At 35.4% G+C, this 26,092-nt stretch overlaps 1 long non-coding RNA gene and 2 pseudogenes across 1 annotated transcript in view; 1 reads left to right on the top strand and 2 right to left on the bottom strand.

Annotated features, from left to right (window-relative positions):
• Positions 1 to 8,385: 8,385 nt before the first annotated feature.
• On the bottom strand, positions 8,386 to 9,127 carry LOC102541960 (10 kDa heat shock protein, mitochondrial pseudogene; annotated as a pseudogene).
• Positions 9,128 to 12,143: 3,016 nt separating this feature from the next.
• LOC140700131 (uncharacterized) overlaps positions 12,144 to 26,092 on the top strand; it is an 83,184-nt gene continuing 69,235 nt past the window's right edge. The window contains exon 1 of the long non-coding RNA XR_012078372.1: positions 12,144 to 12,279. This is a non-coding gene — a long non-coding RNA (uncharacterized lncRNA). The remainder of the gene's footprint in view (positions 12,280 to 26,092) is intronic.
• On the bottom strand, positions 21,710 to 21,767 carry LOC116282734 (U6 spliceosomal RNA; annotated as a pseudogene).

The raw sequence follows: 26,092 nt of genomic DNA, 5'->3' as shown, positions 1-26,092 counted from the left end.
TCTCATTGGCTGCAAGTGGTGGTTAGAACAAGCTGGGGCAGAGAGGGATCTTCTTTCATTTTTATAAAAGCAGTAGATAGAATTCCTATGTGAAAATGTTCTCCCTTGTACCAGAAGAAAAGTAACATTCTTAAAAAAAAAAAGAAAAAAAAAAAGAAAAGAAAAGTTCTTATCTTCCTTCTTCCTGCTGGTTATGCAGGCTCCACCTAGTACTATATGTTTTGAGAGTTCTGCCTTCAGGACTTCCCAACTCCATTTAAAATGAGATGTCCTTTATTTATGTTCACATTTACCCCCTTTTGATCAAGATCTTTCCTCTAAAGCATTGCTGACTAAGAAGCAGTTCTTCTACATTTAGTGGTTTTGTCCTTCAGTGCCTGGAAGGACTTTTCTTGGTTGTCATGTCTCACATGGGAGGGAAAGTGCGATTGGAAACCATTGAGGCCATATTTGAGTAATGAGGAAGAGTAGGAGGGAGAACTCTCAGGCATGTCTCATTTTAAAATCTATCTCTTATTAAGAGCTTAAGCATTGGAGATCATCTTGAAGAGCTGAGCTAGCATCACTCTCTTGGGTAAGTAATTTCTATAAAGATTTAACAGGCAACAGGTACAAAATGTAAAAATGCTTATATAAAGTAGAGTTAAAATTAACATGTTGTGTGATGGTTTTAAACCAGAAGCCCATACCTGAAGGTAACCAGCTAAATAGGTCAGAAGAGAAGGTAGGGGTCAGCAGATGAAAGTTATTGTAACCAATGGGCTTGTTTCCTGATTTTGTGTAATTGAGTTTCTGTTTCTCCAGAGGCATTTATTCATATACAACAGGTGGTATTTGCTACAGTATAAATGACTCTTTGCTCAGCAAGTGGATAATCAAGGACCATGCTATTATGCAAAATTAATTTAGTCAGTCAATGAGTCAAGTGACCATTGCTGGATTGCCATTGCTTTGGCTGTGGAATCAGCAAGCTTTCCTAATGTTAGGAAGAGATTTCTGATCATATGTTCATTGGTACTTATTCTGACCCAAAGGAGAAAGATTGGCCCTATGGAGGCATTCTTGGAGACATGTATGCCTCCTTGAAGTTCTCAGTTAAGGTGACCATGGAGACTTAATGGGGTGGACCATGGGAAGCTTCAGAAATCTTACTTTGTAGCTGTCATCAAGGGACACCAGGTAAAATTAGCAGCAGCACTTGGGACAGGTGAAAAAATTCATCACAGGATGGACTAAAGTGTCACTATTGTCATGAACAGATCAAAGTTTCTGGTGACAAGCCCAACAATTAGATAAATTTCCCTCTTTTGTAATAGATAGAGAAATACAGTTAAGAGCATTTCTTCTTAAGAAAAAGAGGGAAAAGATAGGTAGGAAATAACAGTGGAAAATGGTGTGCAGGCTTAGTCTGGTCATCTTGGGAAAGCTATCTCCTTCAGCTGTTGCCTGCTTCAATTCCTGGTCTGTTTGATTCGGAGGTCTCCAGTGCTTGAGTAGGACTGAATGTCAAGTGGAGCCTTCTTTAGCTGTGAGAAGTGTACCCAAGGCTTGAGTCTCTAAAGTTTGGCTGTTACCTGCTTAGTGAGGAGGACCTAGTATAGTCCCTTCCAAGGATATTTAAGGAATCTTTGTTTTTATTGATTTCAGGTCAGAAGGGTGAGAGAAAATTGGAAACATTAGTTTGAAGATTTGTAGTCAGATATGTGACAAAATTAGGAGTTTAGATCTGGTCCAGCTTACAGGTGTGTAATAAAACCTTAGCAATAATTAGCAGGACAAGAATCTAATGTGTACAAAGGTGCAAACATAATTTCTCTCTCCATAATTATCCCCTTTTTTGCCAAAGATAATCATGGTAAACCTAATTTGTATTAAATTTGGTCTCATTATTTACATAAATGTGGCAAGAATAGTGATTGACCATGTAAACTCTTAAGATTACTAAACTTGTATGCAAGGTACTAGGCCAATTTTCCCAAGCAGTTTCTTAAAATTGTCTGATTATATCTGAGTCTATGTATAGCTCTCTTGAGTATGATAATCTGGTCAAAGACTTGGTAATATAGCCAATATTTCCAGTTATTTTCTGTTACAGGGAGAATAGATTATTATTTAACTTATGTAAATACTGTCATTAACAATAGAATGCTTAATAAGTGTTTCTGAATCCTGGAGGTTTCAGATAGGGAAAAAAGATAAATATTTCATCTTTGCTTTCAAAAGTATATTTTACCAAATTGCTGTCACAGATGCTTAAGAGAAAAAGTTTCCTTAAATCTGGAAAAGTAAAGCATTAGAGAACCAGTATAAGAAGTCATAAAAATGTAATCATCCTCATTAGTTCATTTAGTCTCCTGTATTAATTCTTGTTGATCTTGATATTGGGTTAGCAGCTTTATGAATCTATCAGTTTTCCATTAAATTTTTAGAAATTTTTGCCCAGTTCAGTGTTATCATGTTAAAGTTATCAGAAACCTGCATTCTTGAGTACTTGTCAGGGTCTTTTCCATGAATCTCCTTGAAGATGAAGTTCCTTGAAGCTGTAGGAACATTTTTGCAAAGTACTGGAGTAAAACAATAACTGTCTATAAATAACAAAAGACTTAAAAATAGCAAAAATTAAAGATTAAGAGTTCATTATAATGCAGTTGACAAGGGAATTAGGTTATTTCTGTGACATACAACATTTTAAGATAATAGCTGGAATTATGAATGATAACATGATACCAGGACATATCAGATTTCCAGGAAGGTTATGTAATTTCTGAAATACCTGTACCCATACCTGCACAGATCTAACATAAAGGAGACCTAGTATTATTTCTTATTTGAAAATGCTTCCCATGCAATTTAACATATCAAATAAGCCTAATTACTTTAATACCTTCCTTTTTATAAGGAGAGAGAACCTATCCTTTGAGATGCTCCAGGGACCCTCTGGAAAAATCCCAGAGGTAGTCTAATGTCAAAAAGAGTTCATTTAGAATTTGATTTTTGGAAAGTTTGTCAAAAATATTTAGTCAAAATAGGATCACAGATCACTATGAAATAATATTACTCATTTAACCCAAATGACAAAAAGATTTCAAAGGCAAATACAGAAGGTTACATAGTTCCAAGAAGCCTTAGCTCTTTCACAAATCAGTTTTAGCAAGGGATCTTCTACTGCAACCTATATTTTTTAAAAACTCTTTTTTTTTTGCTGACAATTTCTGTTTTATAACTTCAAATAGTTTTCTCAATTTCAAAAACTTAAAAGTTTTTGAGTAAATGTAAGGCATTTGTTACAGAATAATTACAAATTTACTCTTAGGATAGCATAATTGCCTATGAATTACATTAAATGAATATAAACTCCTTCTATATAATATAGTTAAAATAAGCCTTATGCTTTTTGGAAATTATAGTATGAGGTTTGTTTATTCTGGCTCATCCTGACATGGCTCTGCTATGCTGGAAATGATAGAATGGTGAGGTGGGAGGCAACAGGATCCCCACATTATTGCTGAAAAGGTTTGCTCCAAATTGAGCAGGCAGAATAAAGATTTGAAAGATGGCATGTCAAATTCTAAATTGATGACAGAGTTATAAATATCTGGGAAGCTACCAACAGAGTTTCCAGCCTTGCAAGTAGTTAGAAGAAATGGGGGTTATTCTTTTAAACAAAGATTGCTGCCTGGCTCTAAATCTGAAAAGACAAAGCCTTTTCAGCTGGTTGCATAGACTCTTTTTGTTGCTCAGTTCACTGTGGTAAACAGTGTCTTCAAATGTGTTAGATCATTCCACAGTAAGAAATATAGTGTATATTATGGCCCAGGACATACTTACATATATAAAACCATTTAAGAAACTGAAATAAAAGCTTAATAAGCTGGCATGTATTTCCTATTTTTAGTATACATCATGCATATATTCTATTTTGCAGTTTGTGAAACCATTTTCTTATTTATATATAGATAATAAATACATAATAAATCTATAAATTATAGCTACATTGAAGATAAATGTTATCCATTTATCTGTACAAATATTCTCTATTTAAATAAATGTTAATCATAATTCGCCAGTGGTCTGTAACCACAGTTTGGAAAATAAGAAGTTACAGTAAATCCTCCCACAGGAGGAGAAAGCTTTCATGGGAGTTGTGCTGCTTTCAGCTTCCAAAGGGGCACTTGCTGCTTTGCCTGCATTCTCTCAACTTCAGTGCAAAACAGTTTGTGCGGAGTTAGTTTACGCTTATTACTCTAAGTGTTTTGACATTTTCTCTTTGGTTCATTTTGTATTCTCAGCTCTTTTTCTAACCTTTTAAGCTATTTGTAATCTTTGCTTCCCAGTAAAAACTGGAAAGCAAGCAATTGTGAATTGTGTATCATATATGAGCATCCTGTGGTAGATTAGCAAACTTATAAATACATAGTATATTGTTCCTCATAATCAATTTTTTTCAGTATAGTGCAAAATATGTTTGTTAATAGACCCAAATATTTTTTCCCTGTAAAAATTAAAAAGTCAAAAGTGAATAAATTTATGTTACCATTTAATGTTTATTTTACTTGGAAATGATTTAGATATTCAGTGAAAATCTATTATTTAGTTTAACTCAGTATAAACTTTTATCTTATTTTCATTTAAAAAAACATTTGTTTTTAACAGTTATGCTTGGATTAGGCATTAAGAACAGCTAACCATCATCTGAAGTTGTTTTTCTTATTGGCAGATTCTGTAGCAAGTAGTATCTCAGTTGATCTGTGAGCCCAGGTAGAGAAAGTCGTGTATTTGCATTCAACATTGACTACTCTGGGTGGGGAGGGTATAGTTCAAGTGGTAAAGTATATGCTTAGCATACATAAGGTCCTTGGTTCAATCCCCAGTACCTCCTCTAAAAATGAATAAATGAGTAAACCTAATTACCCCCCCAAAAAAATTAAAAAAAAAATTGATTGAAGACATGCCTGTTTTCATTAAACCAACATGTTTAAACTAGCTTTTTATTTATCAAAGAGTATGAACTTTGGGACTTGAAAAGCATTTAGAAACTTGAAAAACAAAACATACAGTTTATTTCTGAGAGTATATTTGATTTATAGAAATAGTTTTTCTTTAAGTCACTAAAATAGAGCTCTTGTAAAGCAGTATCATCCAGAGGTAGAAAAATATATACACATATAGACATACGTAATATACAGACACAGAAATTAGATGGCTTTTTTTTTTTTTTAATTCAGCTCTGTCTGAGGTATAAAACTCAAAGGAAAAGTTGCATCCAAATTGTTTTCTGGCAGATGGAATAAGATAGGGTTACTTGCTCAGATGGTCAGTTTTCTACCAAAGATTTTTTATTTGCATGTTGTAAGTCATTTTGTCTTTTAGAAGCTTCTGCATACCAATCAAATAATGGATTCCATTGTCTGTGAGAGGTTTGGGATCCTCTCTTTTAAGGGTGCCGCTTCAGGTGGGCTTATCTAAAACAAAACTTCCCCATAATGGCCATTGCGATTCCAAATTATCCAAAAGTTCACCCATTTTAACAGAAAGGCACCAGAGCCTGGTCCAAGGACCAGGTGATACCTTTCTTGCCTTTGATTCCCTAAAACCTCTTAGTTATGAGGGCCCTGTTTTCCAACAGCTATTCTAAAACACCAGGAATTGTGTGCTTTTTTTCCACTTTTCAAAAGATAGGTGACTTACCAGGAAGCTTCATAAAAACAGATCCTAAATAAAGCCAGAGAACTCAAAATGCAAAGAATATGGAGTTACAATCCAGAAGAGACTTACTCTCAAACTCAAAAGTCAGTGAGAAAGCAGTGAGCTCAGTGGGCTCTGTGGGTACTGGCACCTGTTTGCTCACCAGCCTCAGAATTGTTGGGAATCTTCTTTGGATCCCACTTCTGATCACCAATTAATGTTGACCTCAAAAATAAAACAGCCAGTTATTTTATCAGAAAATGGGTTTATTTGGGAATAGCAGAGAATTGCAATTTGGGACAGGCAAGCTATGAAGAATTGTAGGCAAGCCCAGAGGAACAAAGGAAAAGGCTTGCTTTTGTTAGGTTTTAGGAGGAAATTGGGGAAGGTTGTTTTGAAGAAAAGTTCATTGCAGAAGAGTTTAAAGGTTGTGGCTGTTTCTTACTGGCTGCAAGCAGTGTTAGAGTGTTGTTGCTGGGTCAGAGATGGATCTTCCTTTTTTAAAAGCAGGAGATAAAATTCCTCCCTTGTACCAGAAGAAAAGTAACATTTTTTTATCTTCCTTCTTCATGCTGGTTATTCAGGCTTCAAGAGTGGTATGTGCATGAGAGCTCCCCCAGGGACTTCAGGGCTTCCTGACTCCATGTAAAATGAGATTTTCTTTATTTTACAACATTACGAGATGATCACCATGATAAGTCTAGTTATCATTTGTCACCATTTAAAAGTATTACAATATTATTGACTAAATTCCCCGTTCTGTGTATTATATCCCATGACTTATTTTGTAACTAGAAGTTTGTTCCTCTTAATCTCCTTCATCTATTTTGCCTGTGCCCTGAACCACCCTCCTTTCTGGCAATCACCAATGTAAAACATATCTCTATATAATAACAACTGCTTTCTGATGTTATGTCAAGATAAATTAATTGGTTATAGCTTAGTACTTGCTACAAAGCCCAGATTATAGTGAATAGACTAGTTTTTTTTTCCTCCCCCCTCTCTTTCTTTCAGGAAAATCTATTCCAAAACCATAAGCTACATTGCTAATATTTGGGAACATATAAGGTGGTTAGTTAGGGTTAAAGTATGGCTTGGAAATGATCCTAGCAGAAATCTATTCCTATCATTACAATATTGAAATTATCCTCCCAGTGATAGTGTATTAGTAACAACAACAGCAAAAAAAGGTAAACATAAGACAGTAAAAATTCGTAATTTATATTCAGCTATTATCTTATTCAGATTTGATAAAGGCTTCACCCTTCATATCAAACAAATAATACATTTACACTGTTAATAAGTGTTAAAAGGTTTTCAAGTCAGGATCCAAATTTGTACATGTTTCCTAAACAGGGTTATAGAGGACAGGAATATATTTGAATATTATCTCACTTACTCTTAAAAGAAGATGGAAAATAATTAGCTTTTCCTGACTGGAAAAAAATGAGTTTTAGATAACATACTGCTGAACTCCATTTTGCTGTCTGCTCTGGATGAAAGCCATTTGAAAGCAAGCACCTGTCTCCTAGCTCTTCAGAACCTTAGAAATTTAACTGCAGAGAATTTCTCCTGTGAGCCTATGTTTCCTCAGAGACTTTTCTAAAATCATTAACTTTGCTAGCCTTGTTATTTGTGAATTCCCCAGCTGTGAATGAGGAAGCACTTGATTTTTTTTTTTTAGGTCCCTAATGATACCTTAGGTTTTCAGAGAGTAATAGAATCATAAGGGACCTTTAAATATAATCTAGTCTGGTATCTTTATGCCAGAAAAATATTAACTGATACTAAGGTAGTTTATTTTGCTACCTCATTAGTACTTGAGGGGAAAGACTTTATTTTTCTTTTTTACCCAAATTAAACTTAGATGGGTCTATTTGTTTATATTATATATGGATGTATATAATTTGTCTATATTTAATAGCTAAATAGTAATTATTTATTGCTGGAATGTAAATATAGTATTACCCACTACCTTAACATCATTCTATTGATTATATAGGTCTTTTGTCAGGCTGTTTCAGGGCCTGCAACTATTTGCTTTGAGTCTTTGATATAGTGGGAAAACCCTGTGTTGCTATTTGCCTCCCATCTTTGATACTTAGTATCATGGCCATTTGCTACTGTTCTAACAGTCAGGAACATTTTTGATAGTTCCATTTTGTGGTTTAGACACAAAAATTCACAAAATATTTTGCTCATTTAGCCAGCTCTATAAGGAAAGACAGAAATAACAAGTAGCAACAATTTACCAAGTATCAACTATTTTCAAACATTTGCCCTTTTATTCTTATTTATTACATTGTTACAAATTTATTTATGTTACTTTGTGTTCTTTTTTCACAGATGGTATAGGGGAAAGAAAACAGGCTTTGATTTCAGATCTAGTTTCAATTCTATGTCAGTTAATAGTAGTATGACTTTAGACCCTTAATTATCTTTCTCAAGCTTCTTTTATGAATGGAAATCAATACTAGCTTAGAATCATCTTTTTTATTTGGTTTTTTTAACTTACATATTTTTATTTGGAAATGTTTATATCTGTACAGTGAAACTAAATTTTGGAGTCACTGGATGTCATTAGTTTGGATATCATTAGTTAATTATACAAGCTAGACATGGAAATTATTTACATGAAAGATTTCAGAACTTCAGTGGAATGAGCAGCTTCATGTGATATCATTTCAATAGCTATTTATTTCAGTCTGCATACTTTCCAAGAATGTCACCATCTCTAAATAAGAAATGATCCTTGTTGTCTAGAACTACTTTAGTCCTTTATATTCTGGGAGAAGAACTTTATATCCAACTTTCCACTAAAACTAGTTGAATCTAGCCTTTCCTTTAGAGCCCAATCCAACAGCTACTACTGTTGCTTGCGATACTTTTCCTTGAGATTTTTCTGGAAGCATAATGCCTCCTTTGGTTACAGTTTCAACTGCATTCCTTTCAACTAATACTTGGTCAAAGAGGGGAAGAAACTTTCTAAATGCCTGTCTTGCAGTGTTTTCGGCTGCCACTGCAGTTCCTACGCCATCTTGTGTCTCCACTACAAGGAGAGACCCACAGTCGGAATCATCTTTTTATCATGCTGTCATATTCAATCCCATTAGTAAATTCTATCAGTTTTATCTTCAAAATATGCCCATTACTTTCTATCAGATCACCTTATTTCATAGCATTTATAGAATATGAAATTACCTTTTTTTGTATATTTATTTACTTGTTTAAAATTTTTCCCTAATTGGAATATAAGCTCCATGTCTGTTTTTATGAAAGTCAATCTTGACTGCCCTTCCAAAGACCACTTTCTATCATTGTTTATTGCCAAGAGAAGCCCTCCTCCCTTTTATTAAGAGTATACATGTGCTCAATCCCAGGGGACAAATTGAGGGAACCCTGTTTCCCTTTGCCAGATACTTGCTTTCTCAGTCTCCTTCATAATTGGACACAGTTCTGGTTATTGGAACATACAGGGAAGTCTGCTAGAGTGTTTCTGGGAATGGTTTTTCTCCCTGTTCAAAAGAGATTACACCCTGAGGAAAGCCCTTTTATTTTACTCATATCCCTTGCTTTCTGCTTTTGGAAATGTTCTGTGAAGGTTTGATTCCTGGAGCCACCTTAAGACTTTGAGTCTTTGGGGAGGGGGGAATAGTAGGTAATAAGGTTTATTTATTTTTAATGGAGATACTGGGGATTGAACCCAGGACCTTGTGCATGCTAAGCACAGACTCTTACCACCAAGCTATACTCTCTTCCCCCACCAACTTTGAGTCTTTTCATGTAAAGAGAATCGAAGAGATGCCAACTTAGTGCTCTGACACTGTGAAGCTGCTTAGCCAAACTTAAAACCACCTGTCTCTAAATTTACTGTTACATAGTAGGTGCTTAATATGTAATTTGTTGTTGGATGTTGCATTTGATGATTGGATACAAGGTATGAGGAAACTGAGAAATGAAAGTTTATTTTCAGGTTTTTGGTTTAAATAACTGGTTAAATGGTTTTTGTTTTTTTGTTTTTTTTTAAACTGTGATCAGAATCCTGAAGGAAGAGGTAGGAACTGAAGAAGAGACACAGGGGAAGCTAACAGTTTAGCTTTTGACACATTTTGAGGTTTAAGGGACTGTGGTACATATACCTAGAGATGTCTACTAGTCAGTCATATATGCAGGTATGGAAAAAGGAGAGAGATGCAGATTTGATGTCTTCAACATAAAGATGATAATTAAGCCACGAGGATGGTGAAGACCACTCAGGGAAATATGCAGAGCTGGAGAGTGGTGGTCTTAATGGAGATCCTGGCTTTAGTAGGGAGTCTGAAGAATGATCATACTTAAAGTAGAGAAAAGAATTCTATAAAAGGAGTATAAGAAGCAATGTTTGGAGAGGGAGAACTTAGGGGCTCTCACAATCCAAGGAAAGAGAGAGTTTCAAGGAGAAGTTGTAGAATGTCAAACGTTGCAGAGGGTAAAGACTGGAAAGTGTCCATTGTGTGCATGTAGAAAACAATATGGCTTCTATTTTTATTTATTGGACGTGTATGTGTGTGTGTGTGTGTGTGTGTGTGTGTGTGTGTGTGTATTTTTTTTTTTAATAGAGGTACCGGGAATTAAACCCAGGACTTTGTGCATGCTAAGTATGCACTCTACCACTAAGCTATACCCAACCCCCTGGACATATATTTATTGAGAACCTACCATGGCAGATACTCCTTTTAAGTGTTGGGTAGATATAATGATGAATAAAATACATCCTTTCCCTCATGGATTTTATATTCTAGTAGGAAGAAAGAAAATGAACATATGGCAAAGAGATATGAACTACAATGTCAGGCTCTATGAAGAAAAATAACTCTGGGAAAGAGATTGAAGTTACAGAGGGGTACTATTTTAGATAGAGTGATCTGGGATGTCCTCTCTGAGGAAGCAGTTATTTGAACAAAGACCTGAATGAATGATAGAGTAGGCATTTCAAGCAAAGGGGACGTCAAGTGCAAAAGCTCTGAGGTTGAGGATATGTGTCTTTTTAAGGCAACTCCAATAAGTCAATGAGACCACAGCAGAGTAAGTAAGGGGGACAGTGTTATGAAATGAGATCAGAGAAGTAGCCGTGTAAGTAGTCTAGATCATGTTAGGGTCTTTCATATTAGCCATGGAAAGACTGTGTTTTATTCTGAAAATTGTGGGAAGCCATTACATAGTTTTGAGCCATGCTGTATTCTGTCTTAGATCTTGAAAGGCTTGTTCTGGCTGCTGTGAGAATAAACCATAGGAGCTTAAGAGTGGAGTAAGGGCTATGAACTGGAAGGGAATTACAGTAATGCAGCTAAGGGGTGAAAGTTGCTTGGACCAGGGTGGACCAGTAGTGGTGGAGGTGGTAGAAAGTGGCGGGTTTCTGGATATATTTTGAAGGTGATGCTGACAGGATTTAGTAATGCATTGGATGGAGGGTGAGAAAGAGAGAGGCATCAATCATGACCCTAAGCTTTTTGGCCTGAGTAACACTGGGGAATACTGAAGGAAAAGTGGGTATAGGGAAATGGAATCAAAAGTTCAGATGTGGATATGTTGAGTTTGAGATGCAGTGTGTTAGACATCTAAGGAGAGATAATGATTAGGCAGAAGGCTAAAGTGCAGAGAAGTCATGTTGGAGATAAATTTAGGAGTCATCAGAATAGAAACTGGATGAGGTCACCTAGGAAGAAAATGTAGATTAAAAGAGGTCCAAGGACTAAACCCTGGAGCACTTTAGCTTTTCAGGAAGGGTATCCAGTAGTTGAAAGTGAGAAGGGCCAGATAGTGGTGTAGGGAGAAATTATGAAAAGTGTGTTCTGGAATACAAATGAAGAAAGTGTTTCAAGCAGAAGAGTGATAACTGTGTCAGATTTTTCTGGGAGGCTGGATAAGATGAAGTCTGAGAATTGGCTAGTAGATTTGGCACTGTAGAGATCACTGGTAACTTGGGCAAGAGTAGCTTCAATGAAACCCAGTAGGGATGAATGAAGGCCTGATTAAGGTGGGTTTAAAAGAAACTGCAAGGTGAGGAAGTGGAGAAAATGGAATAATAACCTCTTTTGAGGAATTTTGCTTTAACAGAATAAAGAGTGATAGCTGGGATAGCTGGATAGGGATGTTCAGTAAAGGGGAGATTTTTTTTTCATATGGGAGGTAGTTTATGTTTATTTGCTAATGAGAATTAAAAAAGAGAGGGAAAATTGATGATGTGGGGGAAAGAAGGGATGATTTAAGGAGCAAAGTTTTAAAATGGTGAAATGGGAAGGGTTCAAGTGCACCACTGAAAGGGTTACCTTTGCAGAGAAAGGAGCACACTAGTTCATCCACTGACACAGGAGGAAGCCAGGGTATGAGTTTGGATTCAGGTTGGCAGTTAGACTTGGTGGTGAGACTATGTGGAATTTCTCTTCTGATTGCTTCTTTTCTCCCCCCCACTCAGTGAAATAAGAAAACAGGTAATTTCTCCTCATCTCCCTGCCTCCCTCCATTCCTGAATAACTACAGAACCCTGATTTTGTTGAGAGGAAGGCTGAGCTTCTGTTCCAAGTACTCTGTGGGCATCCACGTGACCAAGTTCTGGTAAGTTATTAGTGGAAGTTGTTTGGTTGGGTTTCTGAGAAACAGGGTTGACTGAGCTGGCATATGTCTTCGGCCTTTCTCTTTTTCTTGCCTAGAATGTGGACATGATGACTGGAGTTCTAGCAACCACCTATGATGATAAAGTGATTTTAAGCCATTACTAAAGATGCAGGAAGATAGAATCTAGGTCCCTGATGACATTGTGGAGCTGCCACACGAGCCCTAGGTTGCCTACCTCTGAACTTCTCATTCTGGGAGAAAATAAAATAATTTGTTTAAGCCTCACTGATTCCTGCCTCCCCCCCCCCTTTATTTTTCTTGGGGATATGTGTGTCTTTGTTATTTCCAACTGGTTATAATTCATAACTGGTGTGGTGATAGGACCTTGTGGAATTTTTCTTCCTTTTTTCTCTTTCTTTTTTTTTCCTTTTTCAGTGAAATGGGGAGGGGAAAGGTCATTCGCTTAATGTGAGGATTGGAGAGGGAATGTGGGAATTTGAGGTGAGAAAATGTATAAATTAATCATGTCTGAGAGTGGGAGAGTAAATTAACTAGGGAAATAGAGTAGAATTTCCAGGTACTGTTGAAGATACAGTAGGTTTTCCAGACATTTCTGTTTGTAAATATAAAATGAGGTCAGTCATCCTGTTTATGTTTTTCTTTAGTCAGGTTTAGTTGCTCAGGTGAAGCATGAAATAGGTGGAGAGTTGGATTTATCCAGGATTGGTGTTTTGCTAAAACTACTAGGCCACCATTGTGAATTAGAAGATGAAGTAGACTAGAGTTACTGAGAAGATAATTGAATAGCTGAATGGATTTTTTAAAAACATGTAATAAAAACAATAAACTTGGAAACAAAACTTTAACACGTTTTTTGTAATAGATAAAAATTTCTGTGATTCAAACATTGAGAAACTTTGCTCCTGCCCTGTGATGGTAAATTGTATGTGTCAACTTGAGATGCTAAGATAGCTGACTAAACTTTATTTTTTTTATTATTTTTTTTTACATTTTTTATTGATTCATAAACATTTTACAGTGTTGTGTCAAATTCCAGTGTTCAGCACAATTTTTCAGTCATTCATGGACATATACACACTCATTGTCACATTTTTTTCTCTGTGATTTATCATAACATTTTGTGTATGTTTTCCTGTGCTATACAGTGTAATCTTGTTTATCTATTCTACAATTTTGAAATCCCAGTCTATCCCTTCCCACCCTCTACCCCCCCCCACCCATAACCACAAGTCTGTATTCTCTGTCCATGTAAACTTTATTTCTGGGTGAGTCTGTGAAGGTGTTTCTGAAGAGATTAGTATTTGAATTGGTGGATTAAGTAAAGCACATGGCCCTCCCTAATGTGAGTGGGCATCATCCAGTCTGTTGAAGGCCTGAATAAAGCAAAAAAGGCAGAGAGTGGTTGAATTCACTTTCTCTGCCTACTTACTGAGCTGGGATATTGATCTCCTTTGGTCCTTGGTATTCCTGGTTCTCAGGCTTCAGCAATCTGTATCATTAGCTCTCCAGCCTTTGAATTACACCACGGCTTTCCTGGGTCTCCAGCTTATGGACAGACAGCAAAGAGTGGGACTTCTCAGCTGCTATAGCCAGTATCTTACAAAATCTTCTCTGTTCTCTCCCGATCCCTCCAACCCCTGTTCTGTTTCTCTGGAGAATCCTCACTAATACACACCCCTATGCTCATTCATCCCATTCCCTCTCACTTCCCCCTATAGAGAAGCATTTGTATTAGTTTGTTGTGAATTCTTATGGTGTTTCTTTATGAAAATAAAAATATTGATTGATCAATCTATTCTTACTTCACTCTGTTCTTACAAAAAGGTAGTTGCAAACTATAGTGCATGCTGTCTGTACCTTGCTTTTTTTCACTTGTCAGTATATGCTGGATATCTTTTCCTGTCAATACCTGGAGAGTATTCTCATTATTTTTACTTTTCATTCTGTTCTTATAGATGTATCATGATTCATTAATTTTTTGAAAGCAAGGCCTTTATTTGCAAGAACTAGGTTTTGTTACAGCTTTGTGGGTTCCACAGAGTCAGTATAGCAGGACTTCTTATTTAAAATTCATGCCAGGATCCACAGAAATGTGAAGAATGCATGATGTTAAAAAAAGATCATTATCTTTCCAAAAAGAAGTAAGAATTCAGCCAGCAGACTGGAAGTTGTGAATCAAAGGCAGAGTGATTAAAGTTTAGCTGCCTGTGAGTTCCTGAGACAAAATCCAGCATTCCTGTGTCTTACTGCAATGGGTCTTGGCTCTGGCAGTTGAAGTGAGGATAGATTAGCCAGTTGAAGAGATGTTCTAAGCAGATAAATCTTATGTTTCACTTTCTAGAGTATAGCCTTGGAGGACTGTAAGACTGTTAAAGAAATGCAACATCTAACATAGTGCCTGAGCGAAAAAGTGGCCATGGCTAAAGGAGGTGCCTAGGCAAACTAAAGGCAGCCTTACAAATTCCTTCTCCACACCCCACCATGATGGGCAAAAACAGCTGAGAGCTCCGAAGTACCCAATGGGATGTGGAAGTTCTGAGAAGGCTGGCAAACTGAAAGAGACTTGGAGCTGGAGTAAAAAGCACTCAGACTAGAGGCCAAGGCAGGAAACCTAGATATTAGCACAAGAAATCTAAAGACAGGCAGGGTGGGTTTTGTAAATTTTTTATTGAAATATAACATCTATGTTACAACCTACATACAGAAAAGGGTACAACTCATAAATGTACAGCCTGATAAATTAACCTAAAGTGAACACACTTGTGCAAATTAGCACCCAGATCAAGAATATTTCATTTTTAAACTTTGTACATGTATTCTTTGATAAATATTTAAAATTAATAATAATAAAGAGTTAAGATATCAGGAGAGAGAAAATGCTTTTGATAACACCGCTTTTGAAAATACTTCTAAGATCGGGAGCACCGCTGTTCAACATGGTAACCTCTAGCTACATGTGGCTGTTGAACCCTTGCAGTGTGACAGGTCTGACTGAGAAACTGAATATTTTATTTTTGTAAATTTTAATTATTTTTAAGTAGTCACATGTAGTGGCTACCGTATTGGGCAGTGACCATCTAGAGACTTGAGTACTTAATGTTTCTATACAGAGAAGAAAGGAAGGCTCAGTTTCCTCAGGTTAAATGAGAGCTGGTGACGAAGCATTTTGAAAGTGATGAAAATAAAGTACCAATAATAACTAAAGAGGATTAAGGAGAAGAGTTTAAGTAGAGATTAACTATGATCTGAATTTATGTATATGAACTACATAGGAAAGGAGTACAGATTCAGAAAATAGTTTTAAAACTGAGAAAGCAAATAATTCCTACAGCAGTTACAAAGGAAATACTTAATAGGCTGATGTTTACCTGGTGAAAAGAAATGGAAGTCTCAGTATTGATTGGTAAGATTGTGGTGATTAAAAAACCTTCCTTCAAAGTTTCTTCAATCCAGATGTATTGCTTTTAAAATTAAAATTAATGTTAACAAAAGGTCAGTAAAAGTAAAATGGTGGATTAAGGGAAAGAAGTATTTATTTTTGCCCTTTACCTACTTTGTAAAAAAAAAAAACAGCTTTACTGAGATAATTTACATTCCATAAAATCTACACCTTTAGAATGTACAATTCAGTGTTTTTTTAGCATATTCATAGAATTGTGTAGCCATCATCACTCTCTAATTTCAAAACATTTTTATCACCCCAGAAGAAACTTTGGTACCCATTAGCAGTCATTTCTCATTCACCCTTCCCCTAGCCCCTGGCAACTAATTTACTTTCTGTTTTCTTGGATTTGCCTATTCTGGACATTTCATATAAATAGAATCATACAGTATGTGACTTCTTTTACTTAGCATGTTTTTAAGGTTCATGTATGTTGTAGCATCTATCAATATTTCATTTCTTTTTATTGCCAAACAATATTCCATCGTATGGATATACAACATTTTCTTTATCTGTTTATCAGTTGATTGACTTTTGGGTTGTTTGCACTTTTCAGCTATTATGAATAATGCTTTATGAATATTTATAAAAATTTTTGTGTGACTGTATGTTTTTATTTCTCTTGGCTACATATCTTAAAAGTGGAACCAGCAATGTATCAGTGTTCCAATTTTTCTCTATCCTTGCCTGCGTTTGATATTGTCTGTCTTTTTGATTATGGCCATCCTACTGGATGTGCAGTGGTGTCTCATCATATTTTGATTTGTATTTCCCTAATGGCTAATGATATTGACACTTTATAATGTGCTAGTTGGCCATTTGTACATCTTCTTTGGAGAAATGTTTATTCAAATGTTTATCCTTTGAGCATTTTTTAGTTTTTATTTTTATTGTTGGGTTGTAATATTTCTTTATATATTCTGGATGCAAGTCCTTTCTCTGATACATGATTTGCAAGTATTTCCTCCCATACCAAGGGTTTTCTTTTCACTTTTCTTACGGTGTCTTTTGAAGCACAAAAATTTTTAATTTTAATGAAGTTCAATTTGTCTTATTTTTCCTTCTGTTGCTTGTGATTTTGTTATCATATCTAAGAAGCCATTACCTAATCCAAGATCACATTTACTCCTGTATTTTCTCCTTCTAAGAGTTTTATAGTTTTAGCTCTTATATTTAGATCTTTGATCCATTTTGAGTTAATTTTTGTATGCTGTGAAGTAGGAGGCTGTATTGGTTTCCCAGGGCTGCCATGACAAAGTACCACAAACTGTGTTACTTAACAGAAATTTATTCTCTGGTAGTTCTGTAGGCTAGAAGTCTGAAATCAAGGTGGTGGCCAGTTTGATTACTTTTGGAGGTCTGAGGGAGAATCTGTTCCATGCTTCTCTCTTAGCTTCTGATGGTTGCTGACAGTCCTTGGAATTCCTTGTCTTGTAGACATACCACTATAATTTCTGCCTCTATCACTACATGGCATTCTCCCTATGCATATGTGTCTTCACATGGCCTTCTTATAAGGACACCAGTCATTTTGGATTTACGACCTACTCTAATCCAGCAATACCTCATTCTAATTAATTACATCTGCGAAGACCCTATTTTTAAATACGGTTACATTCTGAGGTTGTGGGTAGACATGAATTTTGGGAGTAGGGGGACACAATACAGGGTCTAGCTTCATTTCTTTGCATATAGATATGCAGTTGTCCCAGCACTGTTTTCAGAAAAGCATATACTTTGAGGCACCTTGTTACAGCCTGGCAAGGGTGAAGGTCTAGGCTCACTACTCAGCTTGTTGACATGGGTGGGGTGAGGCCACAGATTTTTCTGTAGTGTTTGGCTGGAGAAAAACAGTTATTATCTAAAAGTTTTGTTTTTCTAGACTGCCCCTTTCCCTAACCCATAACCTTATTAGCAAACAAAGACATTCTTCTTACTCAGGATAGTCTGAGGATTTTAAGAGCTCTGTTCCAGGAAATAAGAGACAAAGACCAAATATTTATTTTTTATTATACCACAGCCATTTAATTTGCATTTACATTTATTCTTTTGCATTCTTTATTCCTTTTATTTGCTTTTCTTGATTTACTCACTGGGACCTTCCTTAGAGTGATCAAAGATGTGGTGTTAATGAGCATTTGTCTCTTGTTCCATCTCTCAAAGGGAGTAGTTTCAACTTTAAATGTGATGTTTGCTGTCGTTTTTCTTATAGATATCTTTTATCATATTAAGGTTTCCTTAGTTTGGTGAAAGTTTTATCATGAATAAATGTTGAAGTTTAGCAAATGCTTGTTCTGCATCTATTGAAATTCTCTTTTGATTTTTCTCTTTTACTCTATGGCAAGTTTTACTGATTTGTTTCCTAAAATTAAGATGACCTTGAATTGCTATGATAAATCTGTTAGCGGATAGAGGGACCCCTAAATTAGGAAGCCCACCAAAGTGTAGGTTCTTACCACTGGCTGTGAAAGAATTCACACAGCAGAGGCAGAGGGACAAAGTGAACACCTGTTTTATTGCTCAGAAGGGGAAAGGGAAGGAAAGGGCTTGAGCAGGGAAAAGGGAAGAAAAGCTCTCCAATGAGGAAGAGGTGTTTGAGTGGGGAGTCATCAGCCAAGATGGGCAGTAGGGACAGCTCTGGCTTGGGTTAGGCCATGTGGACTTTTATGAGAGACTTCCACCATCATGTCCTTGTTCTGGATTGATGGAGCCAATCAGTCCTTGTTCGAGTTTTTCAGTCTGTATGGGCTTTTCTGGTTGTTGTCATGGCAACCACCAACTGTCAAGGTGATGGTAGGTGTGTCATTTAGCATATTAATATATTACAATGAGCATGTAATGAGGCTCAACATCCACTGGAAGTCAAATCCTCCACCATCTTAGACTGAGCAGGTTCTAAGTCTTGTTTCTTCTCTGCAGCCGCCTCCTGAGACTTAGATAAAGTAATTGGTTTCTATTTGAGAGAAGGGCAGGGGTATGATCCTGGGGTAACACCTTGGTAACACAAAGGAAGCTGCTTTTAATCAGAATTAGTGGACTCAGCATCCCCTAAAGAGACCATCTCTAAAGATTCTGTTTGGCCATGAAAGTTTTATTGGGAAATGAAGGAATAATCTCAGTTAATCTTTGAGATAGGTGGTCTTCCCCTCCCCCAATGCCTGCAGGCTTGTCTTAATCAACTGCTTGAGCCTGCTCTTCTATGACTCAGTGAGGTCTGGGAGACTTCAGCTTTTCTATAAATGAGAGGCAGGGGTTGGGGAGGGCCCACAGAGTCCTGCTCGCTTTCAAAATTAGGCTACAGTGTATCATATTTTAGAATATATTACTAGATTCAGTTTGCTAATATTTCACATCAATGTTTATGTGTGAAATTGGTCTGTAATTTGCCTTTTTCATATTTTTTCTTTCAAATTTTCTTTCAAAATTTGATATAATTTTGATAGATTCATAAAGGAATGTGCCATCACTTTCTATTCTTTGGAAGAGTTGGTATAATACTGGAATTTTTTTCCTTGAAATTTGGTAGAACTTGCTAATAGAGCAATCTGAGCCTGGATGGTGGTAGTGGTGTTGTTATGGGAAGAATTTTTTTTAAACTTATAATCTGTTTATTTAGTGGTTAGGTGATTATTCAGATTTTTTATTTCTTCTTGAAGTTTTTTTCTCAGTTCATCTGTATGTACAAATCTATTGAAATTAAATTCTTCATAATATCCTTGTTTACTTTTTTAGTACATATGACTTCTTTGGTGATGACTCCTTTTCTTCTTGATATTGGTTATTTGCGCCAATTCTGTTTTTTTCTTAATTAGTTTTATCAGAGGTTTATCAATTGTATTATTATTTTTAAGGGACCAACTGTTGGCTTTACTGGTCCTCTTTATGTGGGTTCGTTTTCTGTCTCGTAAACTTAGCTCTTATCTGATTGTTTTCTTTTAATATTGATTGATTGATTGATTGATCGATTGATCGAAGGTACTAGGGACTGAACCCAGGACCTCTGGCACGCTAGGCAAGCATTCTACCACTGACCTATATTCTCTCTCCTCTAATATTTTATTTCTTTTATTGTTCTTTTTCTGGTGTCTTAAGATAAATACTTACTCTTTAATGCTCAGCTTTTATTCTTTTCTGGTATACACATTTAAGGCCATAATTCCTTGTGTCCTTGTACAAAAAACAAAACAAAACAAAAAAACACACACCAAAATCCTATATTCTACAATTATTGAGTACAATATTCTCTATATATCCATTAGTTCAAATTTGTTCATTGGGATATTCAAATGTTTTATTTCTTCACTTTTATTTGTATGCTTATTATTAAGATGTGTTTGTGGTAATTTGTTATTGCAGCTCTAGGAAATTAATACAATTGTTAGAGCAGGCAGTTAGCTAGATATGATCAGAGAAAGGGGGGCATAGGCTAGGTGACAGGAAACCATACACCTTGTGACAACAGGGGTGCTAGAGGCAGACAAAGAAAGGTGAGAAAAGGCTGAAATCTTGTCCGAATGTAACCTTTTGCTCATTATGCCCTCGTTATAAGAAAATTAGCCTTGCAGATAAGAAGTACCCATCATGCACCAACACCATGACACTTCTGATCAAGGCTACATAAAGACAAAAATCCCTCCTACCCCCGGGAAGGTGTAGCTGGGATGAAAATCAGGACATAATGACCCAAACTCCTCCCTCCCAAAGAATGTTCTGCCCAATCATTTTCATACCTCATATAATCAGCTTGCCAAAGAAACTTAGGGCAACTACTCACTTGAGCCTGCCCCCTCTCCCTCCTGAGAGTATATACTATCGCTTAATAAAACCTCGCTTTGCTTTCATGACCTCTGTGTCTCGTCTTCTTTCTGTGATAAGACAAGAACCTACTCTTTGGCAACACAATAACTTTAATTTTTAACCTCTGCAATTTCTATTTTATTCTACTTCTAGTCTGCTTGGTTATCTTTTATTGTTTCCTATTTCTCACAGATATTTCTAAACTTGTCTTTATTTTTTTTTTGAAATGTAGTGTGCAATTTTTAATAAGCTAGATCTGTTAATTCCAATATCTAATGCCTTTGCTGACTTATTTATACTGGGTAATGCCTTATTTCCTTATATTGCATAACTTTTTTGTTTTTTAACTAACAAACCTCATTTTCCTTGGGAAATTAGATTGGGGCGGGGGATTCTTTGATGCCTAATATAAGGATGTGCTTTTTCTTCTGCCAGATGCCTGGAGGCACTACTAGTCTAGGATGACTTTAAACTGAACTCATTCCACTTCAGCTGCACTGGCCTTCCTACTGTCCCTTGAACATAGTAAATATGTTGCTTTGCCTCAAGGCTCTCCACTTAGAGTTCCCTTTGCCTAGTTTGCTCTTCTCCTGGGTATCCACTCCTTCATTTCTGTGAAATTTCTTCTTCAATATTACCACCTCAAAGAGGCCTTGACCTTTCTTTCTAAAATAGCATCCTCTATCTCTTCTTTTCCTCCTTAACCTCTTAGTATATTTGTTTATTTGCTTATTTTCTATCTCCTTACTGGAATATAAGTTATAAAAGGGGAGGATCTTGTCAGTTTTGTTCACTGCCTAAGCCCCAGAGTCTTCTGTAGGAGGTGACGAATAAATATGTATTGACTATGAATTGAATGTATAAATGTGTATCCCCAATGCCTACCATAGGGCTATTTATGTTTGGTATTAAAAAATATGAAATGGATGAATAAATGGATATAGTGTCACTCATGTACTTCATTGTTTTCTTTTGTTTGGGAAGATTACATTTTGCATAGATTATGTATTTATATTTTTTTTTATTGAAGTATAGTCAGTTTACAGTGTTGGGTCAGTTTCTGGTGTATAGCACAATGTTTCAGTCATACATGAACATGCATATATTTGTTTTCATATTCTTTTTCACCATTAAGTTACTACAGAATATTGAATATAGTTCCCCGTGCTAAAAAATATGGAACGCTTCACAAATTTGTGTGTCATCCTTGTGAAGGGACCATGCTAAAGCTGCTGAAGGGAGCACACATTTTGCCTATTGTGAAGACTATTTCCTTCTGCCTTTGTTAGGTTTTGAGATAGCAACCAGGTTCTCAATCTTAATCCTCAGCACCTCAAGTGACTCTTTAGGGTCACTTGACTACTGTCTAGAAGATTCCCTAACTTCTAACAGTAAGGAAAATGGCTCTACAGAAAGTCTGCCCAATGAAAAATTTAAAGGACAGATAGCAAAATACTTTTTAGATTTTTAGAGTTTAGATTAACTTTGTAAAAAAATTTTTTTGCCTTCCAAACTAATTAAAATGCCCTTAGATCACTTTCTTCCCTATAGTGTAAACACTTTGGTCACACAAAAAGTACTGTAAAATGATTTCATCTTTTGAAAGGAATTACTTGTCCTTCTAGCATAATCCAGGTTCAAGAGCTAATTCTCATGTGCACTGTCAAATTATACTCATTTCTGCATAATAGAGAAAACAAGGAATTTTTTTAAAAAAACAGTAAAAATATCAATCACATTATCAAGCATAATTGCATATAGGTATTAATTTAGTAACTTAGAAAAAATAGCAATTATGTTGAGTCAGTAGTAAAGAATGCTGATTTTCGCCTCTGGTATTTTTGAAGGGAGAACAAGCTGTAAAAATGAATGAGAAGCTGGTAATTTTGAAATATTAACTGAGATTAAAATGCTGTTAGTGAAAATTTTAAACATTATATTTTATATATGAAGGAAGAGAATCGATGTTTAGTTCTGTACAGTTTTTTGGGACAAATTATCTAAGAAAGACTTTTCTTTGAGATTAATGAATTCTATATCTCCCTGACTATACTAGGTTCAATATTCCTAAAACATATAAATTGGGAGGTACAAAATATGTAAGTTACAAAAATTGTTGGCATATTTTATTTTTTCCCCATATATATATATATATTTTTAATTGAAGTATAGTCAGCTTATAATGTTGTGTCAATTTCTAGTGTACAGCATAATGCTTCAGTCTTACATAAACATACATATATTCATTTTCATACTCTTTTTCACCATAGGTTACTATACGATCTTGAATATAGTTTCCTACACTATATAGTAGAAACTTGTTGTTTATCTATCCTACATATGATAGTTAGCATCTGCACATCTCAAACTCCCAATTTATCCCTTCTCACTCCTTTTCCCCTCTGGTAACCGTAAGTTTATTTTCTATGTCTGTGAGTCTGTTTCCATTTTGTCAATACGTTCGTCTTTTTTTAGATTCCACATATAAGTGATATCATATGGTATTTTTATTTCTCTTTCTGGTTTACTTCACTTAGAATAACAATCTCCATGTCCATCCATGTTGCTGCAAATGGCATTATTTTATTCTTTTTTATGGCTGAGTAGTATTCCATTGTATAAATATACCACAACTTCTATATCCAGTCATCTATCAGTGGACATGTAGGTTGTTTCCATGTCTTGGCTATTGTAATTTTTGGCATATTTTCAACCAACCAAAATATAATTCTGTAGGGGAAGCAGACAGGTGTTCTGTTTCTATATATGTTAGTAAGAAAAGTACGCTGTATTTAAATTTCTTATCTGGCAGAACTTCAGTTTCAGAATATTAAGTAATAATTCTGTTTTTTAAAAAATAATGATTCTTTAAAAGTTAATTCTCTCTTTTTCTCTCTCTCAAATTAGAAATGTACCTTGCCCCATTTAATACATTCTACAGAAGGTGTCTTAATGCTGTTCTTTATTGTAGCTGCAGAATAGCTTTTTCTACTTAATAAACTCAAAGGGGGAAAATCTCTGCATCTTATCACAGATGTAAAAAGCCATCCCAGTGGAAAAAATCATGTTGGATCTCTGATGAGTACAGAGAATGTGCTGTGCAGCAAAATAGTGTTTCTTTAGGGAAATTAAAGCTATGCAGAAAATAATCCTAGCCTACCATCATGAGGTAAAGATTTGGTGGTTCTGAAATGAAATGGGGGTAAGAGTAAAATTTAAATTGGGACCCACTAAGAATCAAAACGTTTTTGAGTTTCCATAGGACAGATAAACCTCTCTTCCAAATCTGGAGAAAGAACTGAGAGACTTGAGTTATAATTAATACTTTTGTCTAAGAATGGATAACATTGCAGTTAAAATAATTGAATAACTATAAAACATTGCTGAAGAAAATTAAAGATGATCTAAATAAATGGCAAGATGTTTAAGGATTGGAAGACTTACTATTGTTGAGATGGCAATATTCCCCAAATTGATATACAGATGCAACAAAATCCCTCTCAAAATCCCTATCTGGCTTTTTTGCAGAAATTAACAAACTGATCCCAAAATTTATATGAAAATCCAAGGGACCTAGAATAGTCAAAACAGTCTTGAAAAAGAACAAAGTTGGAGGACTCATACTTCCTGATTTCAGAACTTTCCACAAAGCTACAGTAATCAAGACTGTGTGGGGCTGGCATAAGTATAGATATAATAGACCAGTGGGATAGAATTGAGAGCTAGAAATAGACTTTCACACTTATGGGCAATTGATTTTTGTTAAAGGTATCAAGATAATTCAATGAGGGAAGAATAGTTTTTTCAACATATAGTCCTGGGACAATGGGATATCTATATGCAAGAGAATAATAATGAATCCCTTCGTCACACATACACAAACATTTATATGTGCATGAACTCAAATGGATCATAGACCTAATGTAATAGATAAAATTATAAAATTCTTTAAAGAAAATATAGAAGTAAATTTTAGTGACCTTAGGTCAAAGTCATCTTAGATATGACACCCAAAGCATAGACAACAAAAGAAAAAATAGATAAATTGGACTTCATCAAAATGAAAAACTGTGTTTCAAAGGACTCTATTAAAAATATTATGTATGTAATGTTATCCATTATATTCATTCCTACCAAATGGGAGAAAATACTTGCAAATTATAAAGATTATAAGATATTCATAACTAGAACATGTAAAGAACTCTTACAACTCAATAAGACAAATAATTCAATTAAAAATGAGCAAAGAATATGACTATATCTTTCTCCAAAGATAAAAAATGGTCAATAAGTACATGAAAAGATGCTCAACATCATTAGCCATCAGAGAAGTATAAATCAAAACCTCAATGAGATACCACTTCAAGCCCACTGGGATGGCTACAATCAAAAACAAAGATAATAACTAGTCTTCGTGAGGATGCGGAAAAATTGGAATTCTTGTACACTACTGGTAGGAATGTAAATGGTACAACCACTTTGGAAGACAATTGGGCAGTTCCACAAAATATTAAGCATAGAGCCACCTATAAACCAGAAATTCCACTTCTAGGATTATACCCAAGAGAAATGAAAACATATGGCCATACAAAAACTCATACACAAATGTTCACAGCAGCTGTAGGAGAAGGAGACATACTTTTCTTTTTACCCTTCTAGGTTCTTGTCCGGGGCTCTGAATTAAAAGACAGATTAATAAAAGAGAAACAAACTGAAGTTTATTAACATGTGTGTCATATATACATGGGAGAAACTCAGGGATAGTAACTTAAAGGTTTGGTTAAAACTTTGGCTTATATAGCATTTAGCAAAGGAATACATTTTTAGAGAAGTATCAACACAAGAAAAAGACTGAGTCTTTAGGGATGGCAAGTTGTGGGAAGGTAAATATATGAGGACTAATGGAGGATAAAGACTAGTTAGTAAAATTTGCTGTAGTGAATCTTCTGGTGCTGTCTCTGAGCTGATAAAGGTCTAGGGTTATCAGTGATTAACTTCTGTACAAATTTATGTCCTGCTTTTAGGCAAATAGGGAGAGGGCAGAGAGCTTGTTTTATATCTGCTTCTTCTTAATTGCCTTCAGTGCAAAATAATCCTTATGCCAAAGTGGCATGTTTTGGGTTGGCGAATTCTATTCTGCACAGCATTATTTATAATAGCCAGAAATTGGAAACAATTGAAATGGCCATCAATTGATGAATGGATAAAGAAAATGTTGTATCTCCATACAATAGAATATTACTTGGCAATAAAAAGAAATGAAGTACACACTACAACATGGATGAACCTTGAAAATATTCTGTTTATATGAAATGTTCAGAATAGGCAAATTCATAGATACAGAACATAGATTAGTATTTGCCATAGTCTGGGGGAGAGTTTAATGGGGAGTGACTGCTAATAGGTACAGAGTTTAGGTTTTTTTGTACATTATGAAAATGTTCTGGGCTTAGATGATTATAATGATTGCACAACCTGGTGAATATACTGAAAACTAAAATTGTGCACTGAAGAGTGAATTTTATGGTATGTGAATTATGTATTAAGTAACAA

Source organism: Vicugna pacos, chromosome 12 (genome assembly GCF_048564905.1).
Source record: "Vicugna pacos chromosome 12, VicPac4, whole genome shotgun sequence".
NCBI classification, from domain to species: Eukaryota; Metazoa; Chordata; class Mammalia; order Artiodactyla; family Camelidae; genus Vicugna; species Vicugna pacos.
The sequence above is the reverse complement of the archived record's forward strand: the minus strand, read 5'-3'. Positions and strand labels throughout refer to the sequence as shown.